Below are 12,638 nucleotides of genomic sequence, written 5' to 3'. Positions count from 1 at the left end.
GGTAAGAGGGAGTGAGAGGTGGAGGTGGGAACCAATTGTGGTTTTGAGCGGTTAGAAAAAACAAATTGTGCAAATTTATGGTTTCTGAAATTTGTAATAATTTTCAGCAAACTGAGCAGTGGATGTTCGGTGAATTATCAACCTGGTAGATTGTGTTCAGTAACGGGTGAACAATCATCTCATTGAATGTTCACTTACTCCTCTTCCTGTAAGTTTGTAAATACCTGGTGTGGTTCCTTGATGGGGTGAGGTTCCTCAATTAACTCCTGCTGATGTTGGAACAGAGTCTGATCAATGAAAAGTAATGTTGTCCCTCACAATTGGTCAGAGCAGTGGAGAATAGGAAAAGTGAATGGGGAAGATTGAAGAGAGAGGGAGGGAGTCAGTCACAAGGTGTTTGGAAGGAAAGGAGGGAGGAACTCCTTGGTGCCATGGACACCAATGGATCTTGGCACAAGGACAGTGAAAAGGTGAGGCTTTATCAATTTCCGTTTCACACTTTCCTCTTTGAACTGTTCTCTCTCTATCTCTCTCTCTCCGCCGGAACTGTTACTTGTTTCTTTCTCCTATTTTTTTTCTGTTTTTGTCTCTAATATTTTCTGGATTTTATTTTGTGTCAGTCAGTGACCAGAATGAGACTGAGCTTCCTCGCTGTTTAAGGGAGGGTGATTGACACCTAGATCCACCAATCAGAGAAGGGGAAGCATCGAAGCCCCGGCCTTGGTGTTAATGGATGTGCACGGACCATCATGACCAGCACTATGCGTGTGCATGACCAGAGTGCGGCTCCTCTCTCTGCGCATGCATCGGCCTGCCGCCTGAGCGCAAGAGGAAACAGTTAGAAAATAGACACACAAAAAAAGAACAAAGAAAATTATAGCAGAGACACAGGCCCTTCGGCCCTCCAAGCTTGCACTGACCATGCTGCCCATTTGAACTGTCCCCATCCTATTCATGTATTTGTTAAGACGCCCCTAGAAAGTCACTGTCGTCTCCGCTTGAACTACCTTCCCCGGCAGCGAGTTCCAGGCACCTACCACCTGTGTAAAAAAAAAACTTGCCTCGTACATCTCTTTTAAACCCTGCCCCTCGTACTGAAAACCTATAGCCCCGAGTAATTGACTCTTCCACCCTGGGTAAAAGCTTCCGACGCAGCATCAACACTGAGTATATCTGGGTGATTATAGAATCATAGAATCCTACAGTGCAGAAGGAGGCCACTTGGCCCATCGAGTCTGCACTGACCACTATCCCACCCGGACTCTATCCCCACAACCCCATGCATTTATACAAGCCAGTCCCTCTGACACTAAGGGGCAATTTAGCATGGCCAATGCACCTCACCCGCACATCTTTGGATTGTGGGAGGAAACCGGAGCGCCCGGAGTAAACCCACGTGGACACGGGGAGAATGTGCAAACTCTACACAGACAGTGACCCAAGCCGGGAATCGAACTCTGGTCCCTGGCACTGTGAGGCAGCAGTGCTAACCACTGTGCCACCGTGCAGATTCTGGTCTGAATACAGACAGCATTATTCCAGAGTACATCTGGGTGATTCTAGTCTGAATAGGCACAGCATTATAACACTGAGTATACCTCCTGTTACTGTTACACTTTTCAAACACACGCTGTTTCTGCACATCTATCCTCAGCTCGGAGAGCAAATAGCCAATTTCCACTTTTCACCCAAAATGTGAACAGACCCGGGACAGAAAAATGGGGAAAGTAGTAAAACATCAGGCAGTGTGTAACCCGGGGATGATGGAGTCAGTGAGATCAGACAGTGTGTAACCCGGGGGGGGATGGAGTCAGTGAGATCAGACAGTGTGTAACCCGGGGAGGGAGCCAGTGAGATCAGACAGTGTGTAACCGGGGGAGGATGGAGTCAGTGAGATCAGACAGTGTGTAACCCGGGGAGGATGGAGTCAGTGAGATCAGACAGTGTGTAACCCGGGGAGGATGGAGTCAGTGAGATCAGACAGTGTGTAACCCGGGGAGGATGGAGTCAGTGAGATCAGATAGTTTGTGAACTTGGTTAATATGTCGAATGTTAAGACTGTAATTGAAACATTTCCAACACTCCTGCTTCCCCTTCAGCATCTTTTGATGTTCGGTATGTGGCTAAATTGTCATTTTGATTCACACTGGCACTATTTGACTCTCTTTCTCTTTTGGCATAATCAGATCTCCGGGGGAGCGCTGGATTAATTGTGAAAATCCACAGTTGCAATTCAGCAGGGATTGTGACCTGAAGAACTATAAGAGGTGAACCAGCACAGTATTGTGAGAGCGCCAGCCCGAGAGAACCCTTCACATTCAAACAGCTTCCATATATTTTCTGGAGAGGAAGGTAAGAGGAAGTTCCATTTACTCTGGTCCTGTTGCAAGTACAAAAAGATGATAAGGTGAGGTTGGAAATGCTGAGTGAGATATGGAGTGTGTGAGCACCAAGCACCATTATCCAGTGTAAGGCTGTGTGATGTACCATGAAGTTGGAGCAGTTTGTGTCTCGTGAAACACCGTGCCTGAATTTCACAAGCCCCGACAGTGTCACGTTTTGGTCCGTAAAACACGCAATATTGGAATTGCAGTTTCATTGTTAAACAGAACTGGTTGACTGTTCTGGGTTAATCTTCCTCTGAACTGAACTGAGGGTGTGTTGTGGGAAATTCACCACTTCGGAGTCAGACTTGGAGGTTCAACAAACAGTTTTATTCAGACAAAGCTTTGGGAGAAGCGCTGGCACTCCGCAGTACAGGCACTCACCTTCTCAACTATACAATGGTAGATGAGCATCTTTTATACATTGTTAGATAATAGACAGTGTGGACATTAGCCGTTAGCACATCGTTACAAGTTGAGTAGACGGGTACGGACATCGACAGTTAACACATGGCGAAACATAGAGTAGATACATATCTGCAGTTATGTCTTCCATCAATGGCTGATCTTGTTATATACATTTATGCATTTATGTCCCTCATCAATGGCTGATCTTGTTATCAAACTCATTGTTCTGGGTCTGCTTTTATCTCGAGTTTAAGGTGCCTCAAGGTCTGACCTGTTTCCTGCAGTAATTTAAACACTAAAGGTTTTAACTCTTTAGGTAATGTCTGTGCCCAAAGTCAGTGCCTCTTAATGTCTTTTCCCAGAGTCCATTTTGTGTGCCGGGTAACCATTTTGTCTCCTTTACTTTGATTGCTCTCCAACAGGGTGTGTGATGGTGGTTTTGTTATTTCCGTTTTCAGTTATTTTTGCTGAGCGATTTCCTGTGTTGCCAGGGTAACGATCTGACTGATCTCAGTACCAGAGGCAGAGGTGTGGACACCAACCGGTGGAGAGAAAGCAGCTGGGTGGGGGGCCAGGCGAGGGGATCAGTCCGTGTGAGGCAGATTCTGGAGATAGACAGAGGCGATGAGATATGTTAATCAGAAAGGAGAGAGAGTCCAGGGGGAACCGACACTGAGACAGACGGGGGTCAGGGAGAAGAGGAAAAACAGTGAGCTGGAGAGAGACACACTGATACAGACGCAGGGAAGATAGAAATTGAGATGGGAAGTGAGGAAGCAGCAACGATAAAAAAACAGGGAGCCAGTGGTGGGGCAATTTGTGTATATCAGAGAGGGCATTAGTAGTGTCGTAAGAGATGACCCTTAGTTCTTGAAGATCAAAGTGTAAAATCAGTTGGGTGGCCCTGAGTAACAGCCAGGGACAGAAACCATTGGTGTGAATTGCTTGTGCTCCCAATTTCCTTCCAACAAGCGCACAGGTGAACTCATCCTATTGGCAAACCAAATAAATCAGATAAACTGAGGGACAAAATTAAAGCAGTGGCCCCTTAAAAAGTCAGGAACTGCCCTCTGCCAAATAAAGCAAAGTGTAAAGGAAACTTAAAATATCAGATCAGCACGTGATTAAAGGGATCGATAATGGACGCCAGCCCCCGCCGGGACTCAATGGTGCTTGTGGACTAAGCATGCTCCCTCTCCAGGGACACCCTGCCACGTATGTAGCTCCAGTCGAGGGGAAGACAGTCGTGTGGGACGATCATTTTGGTTGCCGTTTGCCTGGGCCTAATTATGGCCAATCTAGCCAGGCCCTGGAGCAGGTTCACAGGGAGGTCCTCTGCCTTCCTCACCCCTACCCCTCCGTACCAGGTGCCCGTAGATCAGGAGCGTGGGACTGAAATGCAAACAGAACATCAATGAAAGTTATTTGGGGGAACCAAAAGGGAGTGCAGCCGAAGACATTGAATGTAGACGTGGCCCACGGACTCCACAAGATCCCAAGAAGGGCAGGTTTCTTGTGAGCCAGTGAATCAGTACAATTTACGGTTGCGTGGTATCGCTGCGTGCACCAGCTTCCACCCCAGGTCCCCAATGTATTGGAAGAGGATCCCTTCAGAGGGGGACCTCCACTGGGAACCTCCGCCGCCAGACAGCAACAAGGCGAACCAAGGCGTGTGCGGGTGATGGGTGAGGATACAGTAGTGGAAGGTGTGCAGCAGCAGCCCAGACAGGAAACCCTTTGTGCTGAGGCAAAAGGCATGGAGGGCATTTCTGCAAGGCAGCTCAAACTATGGGGTGCAGATCCAGGAAGTGAGGTCTGGGTTTCGGGTCAATGTGAAGTTCCGCCCGAGCAGGTACATTTAGACGGGATCCCATCACGCAGTTGTGCCTCCTCGAGACCACGTGTGACGTCTTGTCCGAGCACGACTGTTCTCAGGTCATAGATTCCATTGGCCATGAGCTGAAAGTCCTCCACCACATACTCAGCAAGCTCGTGGGGTGTCATCCAGTCCACTCCACCACCAGCACGTCCTTTACCCTGTCACACAGCAGTCAGTCTTCCTCTCTGCCAGCCAACTGAAATGGTATTGGTGGAGGAGCAGATTCCACAGCAGCGGCTTCCGAACGACAGCTGCTACTCCAGACAGGGGAGAGATGTACCTCGAGGTGACCATGACCCAGACTTTCAGAAGGAGGGAGAGTAATTTCACACCTGGCGGAAGACGTACATCGCCAGGGCACACCATTGAGGAGGGGATTCAACGAGGAGGTATCCCTGCAGGGTCTGAAGGTGGAAGGTCACCAGTGCCTGATCACCCTCCCTCAGCAGGAGACTCCGAACCACAGCAGTGACCCAGTGCGGTCTTTTCTCCCAGAAGAACTCTACGAGTGTTCTCTGGATGTTTATGACAAAGGTGGGGAGGGGTCGAAGTGACCAGCCGGTACCACAGCATGGAGGCAATCAGCTGGTTTATGACGAGAACCCGCTCCCTGTAAGATAGCACTCAGAGCAGTCCTGTCCAGCTGTTCAGACGAGCGGAGACCTTGGCCTCCAGCTCTTGACAATTCGCCAAAATGTTATTCAAATATGTGAAGCCGTGTTCCATCTTTGGACGTGACTTATCAGGTGTTAATATCAAGTGGGATCGTAATGCTGTGATCATGTTGAATTCCAGAACACTTCTGAATGGCCCACGTCTGTTTAAAGTTGATTTATTAGTGTCACAAGTAGGCTTACATTAACACTGCAATGAAGTTACTGTGAAAATCCCTGAGTTGCCACGCTCCAGTGCCTGTGCGGCTACACTGAGGGAGAATTTAGCATGGCCAATGCACTGGACCATCATGTCTTTCGGACCAGGGTAGGAAACTGGAGCATCCCGAGTAAACCCACACAGACATGGGAGAAAGTGTGGACCCCTCACGGACAGTCACCCAAGCCAGGAATCGAACCCGAGTCCCTGGCGCAGTGAGGCAGTAGTGCTAACCACTGTGCCACCCGATTTGCCCCCTCTCCTCCCTCCCTGAGCCATTTGATTTATTATTGTGACGTGTATTAGTATACAGTGAGAAGTATTATTTCTTGCGTGCTATACTGACAAAGCATACCAGAGAAGGAAAGTAGAGAGTTGGGTGTTATAGTCATTGTTAGGGTGCAGAGAAAAATCAACTTAATGTGATGTCGGTTCATTCAAAAGTCTGGAGAGTTTAAAAGAGTTCGAATAGAGTTTTAGAACCATAGAGTGAGAGGTAGAATTAGAGTGTAGGCTGTGCACAGCTCGCAAGGAGTCTGTCGCACCATCTTGGATGAATTTTCATTTGCTCTTTCTCCTCCCTACCTGAAGCATTTGCTCTCTCTCTCTCTCTCTCTCACTCCTCCCTCCCTGAACCATTTTGTTCTCCCTCACCTCCCTGAACCAGTTGCTCTCTGTTGTTGAACCATTTGCGCTCTCTCTCTGTCTGTCCCTCTACTATTCCATCTCTTCTCCTTTCTCTAAAATAGCTATCACTGTCACATGACATTCTGAACTCTCTCGTTTCCTTCTCTATGAATGGTATGCTTTGTCTGTACCTTGTGCAAGAAACAATACTTTTCACTGTGTGCTCATACATGCGACAGTAATACATCAAACGTACTGGGTTTCTTTCTATCAATCAGTGACCATAATGAGGCTGAGCTCTCTATTGGCCAGGGACAGCTGATTGACATCTGGCTCCATGGATACGAGGAGGGGGGCAGCGTAATTCCTCCCTTGGGCTTCTCGCATGCCCAGGGACAGTCATGACCAGCAATGGGCCTGTGCAGAATCAAACTGGAAACAGGGCGCGGGACCACTCAACACGCATGCATCAGCATGCCGTCTGAGCATGCGCGAGAGGAAATGGTGACCGAATAACGGTGAGAAAGTGTTTGAAAAGAAACAGCCTCAGCACTGAGAAAATCTGGGTGATTCCAGTATATACTCAGTATTGATGGTCTGAATACAGACTATCAATACTGAGAATATCTGGGAGATTCTAGTCTGAATACAGACTATCAATACTGAGTATATCTGGGAGATTCTAGTCTGAATAAACAGCATTATAACACTGAGAATATCTGGGAGATTCTAGTCTGAAAACAGATCATCAATCATAGAAACCCGACAGTGCAGAAACAGGCCATTCGGCCCATCAAGTCTGCACCGACCACAATCCCACCCAGGCCTTACTCCTACCCAGGCCTTACTCCCATATCCCTACACATTTACCCACTAATCCCTCTAACCTACGCATCTCAGGACACTAAGGGTCAATTTTAGCACGGCCAATCAACCTAACCCGCACATCTTTGGACTGTTGGAGGAAACCGGAGCACCCGGAGGAATCCCACACAGACATGAGGAGAATGTGCAAACTCCACACAGACAGTGACCCAAGCCGGGAATCGAACCCAGGTCCCTGGAGCTGTGAAGCAGCAGTGCTAACCACTGTGCTACCGTGCCGCCCCATCCTGAGTATATGTCTCTCCACTTCCCTGAATTCTCATTCTATCCCTTCCTCTCTCTCCCTCTATATCTCCCTCCTCCTTCCCTGAACCAGTTGCGCCCTCCCTCTCGCTCCCTCTCTCTTTCTCTTCCTCTCCCTCCTCCTTGAACCACTTGCTCTCTCTCTCTCTCTCCTCCTTCCCTGAACAATTTGCTCACTCTGTTTGCTCCCTCCCTGAGCAATTTGCTCTCCCGCCTCCCCTCGATTTGATGTGTCCCTTGTCAATTATGAGGGCTCGGGTCAATTATGAGGTCTCCGTATCTCGGTTTGCAGGTGTACTTTGATAATATATTTCAGACAAGTAGATAAAGTTCCGCTAACCAGGTGCAGAAAGCCACCCGGAATGATCCGGTTATGAGGCAGGGAGTGCAACTTGTCCAGAGAGGGAGGATGAGTAGAAAGCACCCGGAGTTACGGCGATAAGTGTGGGGAAGCTGGGAGTTGTCGGTGTTGCTGGATGTTTATTCTGGGCTATGAGAGCCTCATTCCCCCATCATTCAGAGGAAAGGTGCTGGAATGGGAGCACCAAGAGCACCCGGGGGTGCTGCCATTGGAAGAAACAACAAGAAGCTGTTTGTGGTGCTGCCCAAATGGAAGAGAAAGTGGGATGGTGCGAATGCTGCGCTTGGGGACGGAAGGTGCCGCCCTTGCTGCCTCTTGCTGGCTGGGATTGTCCCCAATGGCAGTGAATCCACAGCGAGTCGCTGCTTCATCACAATCTGCCCGACTCCACCCACACTGGCTGTCAATCATTCTGCTGGAGCGGCTTCCTATTGGCTGTGTTCAGCTGATGGACAGCAGAATGCACCAATGGAGAATGAGGGTGCAGTGATGGATTGTGCAATGAATCAATGAGGCTTTTGACAAGGTACCACATGGCAGGTTGTTGCACAACCTCCATCATGGGACCCAGGGTGAGGTAGTTAAATGTGTACAAAATTGGCTTGATGACAGAAGCCAGTGGATGGTTGTCCAGGGTTGTTTTTCAAACTGGAGGCCTGTGACCAGCGGTGTCCTCTGGGATCAGTGCTGCGCCCACTGTTATTTGTCATTTATATTAATGATTTGGATGAGAATATAGGAGGCATGGTTGGTAAGTTTGCAGATGACACCAAGATTGGTGGCATAGTGGACAGTGAAGAAGGTTATCTCGGATTGCAACGGGATCTTGATCAATTGGGCCAGTGGGCTGACGAATGGCAGATGGAGTTTAATTTGGACAAATGCGAGGTGATGCATTTTGGTAGATTGATCCAGGGCAGGACTTACTCAGTTAATGGTAGAGTGTTGGGGAGAGTTACAGAACAAAGAGATCTCGGGTACGGGTTCATGGCTCCTTGAAAGTGGAGTCACAGGTGGACAGAGTGGTGAAGAAGGCATTCGGCATGCCTGGTTTCATTGGTCAGAACATTGAATACAGGAGTTGGGACGTCTTGTTGAAGTTGTAGAAGACATTGGTAAGGCCACACTTGGGATACTGTGTACAGTTCTGGTCACCCTATTATAGAAAGGATATTATTAAACTAGAAAGGTACAGAAAAGATTTACTGGGATGCTACCGGGACTTGATGGATTGAGTTCTAAGGAGGAGTTGGATAGACTGGGACTTTTTTCTTTGGAGCGTAGGAGGCTGAGGGGTGATCTTATCGAGGTCTATAAAATAATGAGGGCACAGATCAGCTGGATAGTTCATGTCTTTTCCCAAAGGTCGGGGAGTCTAAACCTTAGAGGGCAGAGGTTGAAGGTGAGAGGGGCAATTATTTCACACAGAGGGTGGTGAGTGTCTGGAACGAGCTGCCAGAGGGAGTAGTAGAGGTGGGGACAATTTTGTCTTTTAAAAAGCATTTAGTTAGATGGGTCTAGAGGGATATGGGCCAAATGTGGGCAATTGGGACGAGTTTAGGGGTTTAAAAACAGGGGCAGCCTGGACAAGTTGGGCTGAAGGGCCTGTTTCCCTGCTGTATGTAAATCTGAATGATGACGCAATGAGGTTCCGCCCACTCAGTGACGTGGCTGGAAGCGGCCGTTAAACGGTTTCCGCGCGCGGCTGGAGGGGGCGTTCTGACGTCACTGCCGACGCACAGCACGTGACCTGGATCTGGCCAATCGGCGAGCGGGACAATCAGCCCAGTGCGGAGTTCAGGCGCCGCGCCGTTTCTCACTGCGTGTGCGGGGCTTTCCCAGCGGCTTCACACCGAATCTTTGAGTCACGGTAAGGAATTAAATAAGAGAAAAAGTCTCCGCTTCAGCGGCGCCGACTCTCGCTGACTGGGATTGTCCCCAGTGGCAGCGAGTCGCTGCTTCATCACAAGCTGCCCGAGTGCGCCCGCGCACTGGCTGCCAATCATTCTGCTGGAGCGGCTTCCTATTGGCTGTGTTCATTTGACGGACAGCAGAACGCACCAATGGGGAATGAGGGTGCGGTGAGGTCCCGCCCACTCAGTGAGAGCGGCTCGCGGTCACGTGGCGCGGCTGGAGCGGGGGGTCTGAAGTCACTGTCCGCTCACAGCACGTGACCGGGAGCTGACCAATCGGCGAGGCGGAAACCAGCCCTCACCGCCCCGCGAGTGCGCCTGCGCCAACTTCACTCCGGGAAGGTGCGGCCCGCTTCCTACTGCGCGCAGGCGCACTGCCGTTTTTCGCTGCGTATCCGGGTATTTCCGGGTTTGTGAATCACGGGGAGGAATTAACGGCCCAGAAAAAGTTTCAACTCCAACAACATTCAGCTTGAGGATTAAAATGGCGGTTTCCTGTGTAAATACAGCCTGTCTTTGTATCATATTAACAGAGCGGGGACGGTCAGTTACATTGTGGGCGGCGCGGTGGCTCAGTGGTTGGTGCTGCGGTCTCACAGCGCCAGGGAGCCGGCTTCAATTCCCGGCCTTGGCTCACTGTCTGTGTGGAGTCTGCACATTCTCCCCGTGTCTGCGGCCCTTTCCTCACACTCTCCAAACATCAGCGGCACAGGGGCACTGGCCAGGCTCAGTTGCTGCTCAGTGTCAGGGGGGATTAGCAGGGTCAACACGGGGAGAGGGTCTGGGGGGGATTGTGGGCGGTACAGACTGGATGGACCAAATGGCCTCCTCCTGCACTGCAGCAATTGGATGATTCAATGTTTCACAGAAAGATCTGTTATTACAATCCAGGCCGTGTCTGTGTAAACACTGCTGCAGCATCTAAATTACTGCAATCAAGCGCTTGTCTGAGTAAACACAGCACCAGATCTCTCTTCATTATGGGCCCTGTATGAGCATCTGACAAGGTGATGCATAACAGGATGGCGCATCACAGTAAAGCCCATGGAATTGGAGGAAGTGCGTTAGCGTGGATTGAAACTGTCAGGCAGAAAACTGAGTTGGAATAAATGGCTCCTTTTCAGACTGGAAAGGTATAACTAGTGCAGCACCGAAGGCATCAATTCTTGGCTGACAATTGTTTTGTGACCTGGCAGAAGGAGGAGAATATAAGGTTTCCAAATTTGCCGATGAAACCAAGTTGGTTGGAAGGGCATGTTGTGATGGGGATATTGTGAAGCTGCAAAGGGATACAGATAGACTGGGTGACTAGGTGAAAATTTAGCAAGTGGAATTTAATGTGGGCAAGTGTGAGGTCATGCATTTCAAGTAGGTGGAATCAAAAGGCAGATTGTTGTCTAAAAGGAGAGAGACTGCAGGTGAGTTAAGTACAGAGAGATCCAGGTGTTTCATTGCATGAATCACTAAACGTTAGCTGGCATGTCCATCAAGGGGCAACACGGTTTTGTTTTGATTTATTATTGTCGCATGTATTAACATGCAGTGAAAAGTATTGTTTCTTGTGCGCTATGCAGACAAAGCATACCGTTCATAGAGAAGGAAACGAAAGAGTGCAGAATGCCGTGTTACAGGCATAGCTAGGGTGCAGAGAAAGATCAATTTAATGCAATGTAGGTCCATTCAAAAGTCTGATGGCAGCAGAGAAGAAGCTGTTCTTGTGTCGGTTGGTACATGATCTCAGTCTTTTGTATCTTTTTCCCGAGGGGAAAAAGGTGGAAGAGAGAATGTCTGGGGTACAGTGGGGTCCTTAATTGTGCTGGCTGCTTTGCCAAGGCAGCAGGAAGTGTAGGCAGAGTCAGTGGACAGGAGCCTGGTTTGCGTGATGGATTCGGCGATATTCACGACCTTTTGAAGTTTCTTGTGCTCTTCGGCAGAGCAGGAGTCAAACCAAACTTTGATATAATCAGAAAATGCTTTCTGAGGTGCAATTGTAAAAATTGGTGAGAGTCATAGCTGACATGCCAAATTTCCTTCGTCTTCTGACGAGGTGTTGGTGGACTTTCTTAACTATAGTGTCGGCAGAAGGGAACCAGGACAAGCTGATCTGGACACCTGAAAAATTGAAGTTCAGGATCCTTTCTACTTCGCCCCCGTTGCTGTAGACAGTGGTACATTCTCCTCTACGCTTCCTGAAGTCGATGACAATCTCCTTCGTTTCGTTGACATTGAGGGAGAGATTATTGTTGCTGCACCAGTTCACCACATTTTCTATCTCATTCCTGTACTCAGTCTTGTCATTGTTTGAGATCCAACCCACTGCGGTGGTGTCATCAGCAAATTTGAAAATCGAGTTGGAGGGAAATTTGTCCACACAGTCATAGGTGTAAAAGGAATAAAGTAGGGGGCCAAGAACACAGCCTTCTGGGGCACTGGTGTTGATGAAGATCGTGGAGAAGGTGTTGTTGCCTATCCTTACTGATTGTGGTCTCTTCGCTCAGAGGTTCAGGATCCAGTCGCAGAGGGAGGAGCGGAGACCCAGGCAACTGAGTTTGGAGATGTGTTTTGTAGGAATAATGGTGTTGGAGGCTGAGCTGTAGTCAATAAATAGGAGTCTGAGAAATATTCGTTATCTAGTGTTCCAGCGTTGAGTGCAGGGCCAGGGAGATGGTGTTTGCTGTGGACCAGTTGTGGTGGGAGGCGAACTGTTGTGATCCACGGAGTCAGGAGGCTGGAATTGATTAATGCCATGACTCGCCTTTCGAAACACTTCATAATGATGGATGTCAGAGCCACCGGATAATAGTCATTAAGGCATGCTGCTAGGCTTTTCTTTGGTATTGGGATAATGGTTGTTTTCTTTAAGCAAATAGGGACCACAGATTGTTGTAAAGACATGTTGAAAATGTCTGCGAATACCCCCACCGGCTGATCTGAGCATGATCTGAGTGCTTGTCCGGGTACCCCATCCGGGCCAGTCGCATTCCATCAGTTGACCATCGAGGAAGCTGCTCTCTAATCTGCAATGATGACCTCAGATACAGGTGGTACAATGGTTATAACACTGC

General features: G+C 48.9%; 1 protein-coding gene across 1 annotated transcript in view; it reads left to right on the top strand.

Moving 5' to 3' along the window:
• Positions 1–436: 436 nt before the first annotated feature.
• LOC144486000 (NACHT, LRR and PYD domains-containing protein 3-like) overlaps positions 437–12,638 on the top strand; it is a 92,591-nt gene continuing 80,389 nt past the window's right edge. The window contains exons 1-3 of the mRNA XM_078204110.1: positions 437–470; positions 2,187–2,352; positions 6,450–6,689. The gene's annotated coding sequence lies outside the window, so the exon portion shown is untranslated. The remainder of the gene's footprint in view (positions 471–2,186; positions 2,353–6,449; positions 6,690–12,638) is intronic.

The sequence above is a fragment of the Mustelus asterias genome, unplaced genomic scaffold (assembly GCF_964213995.1).
Source record: "Mustelus asterias unplaced genomic scaffold, sMusAst1.hap1.1 HAP1_SCAFFOLD_263, whole genome shotgun sequence".
NCBI lineage: Eukaryota > Metazoa > Chordata > Chondrichthyes > Carcharhiniformes > Triakidae > Mustelus > Mustelus asterias.
Note: the sequence above shows the minus strand (reverse complement) of the source record. Positions and strands in the feature narration are given on the sequence as shown.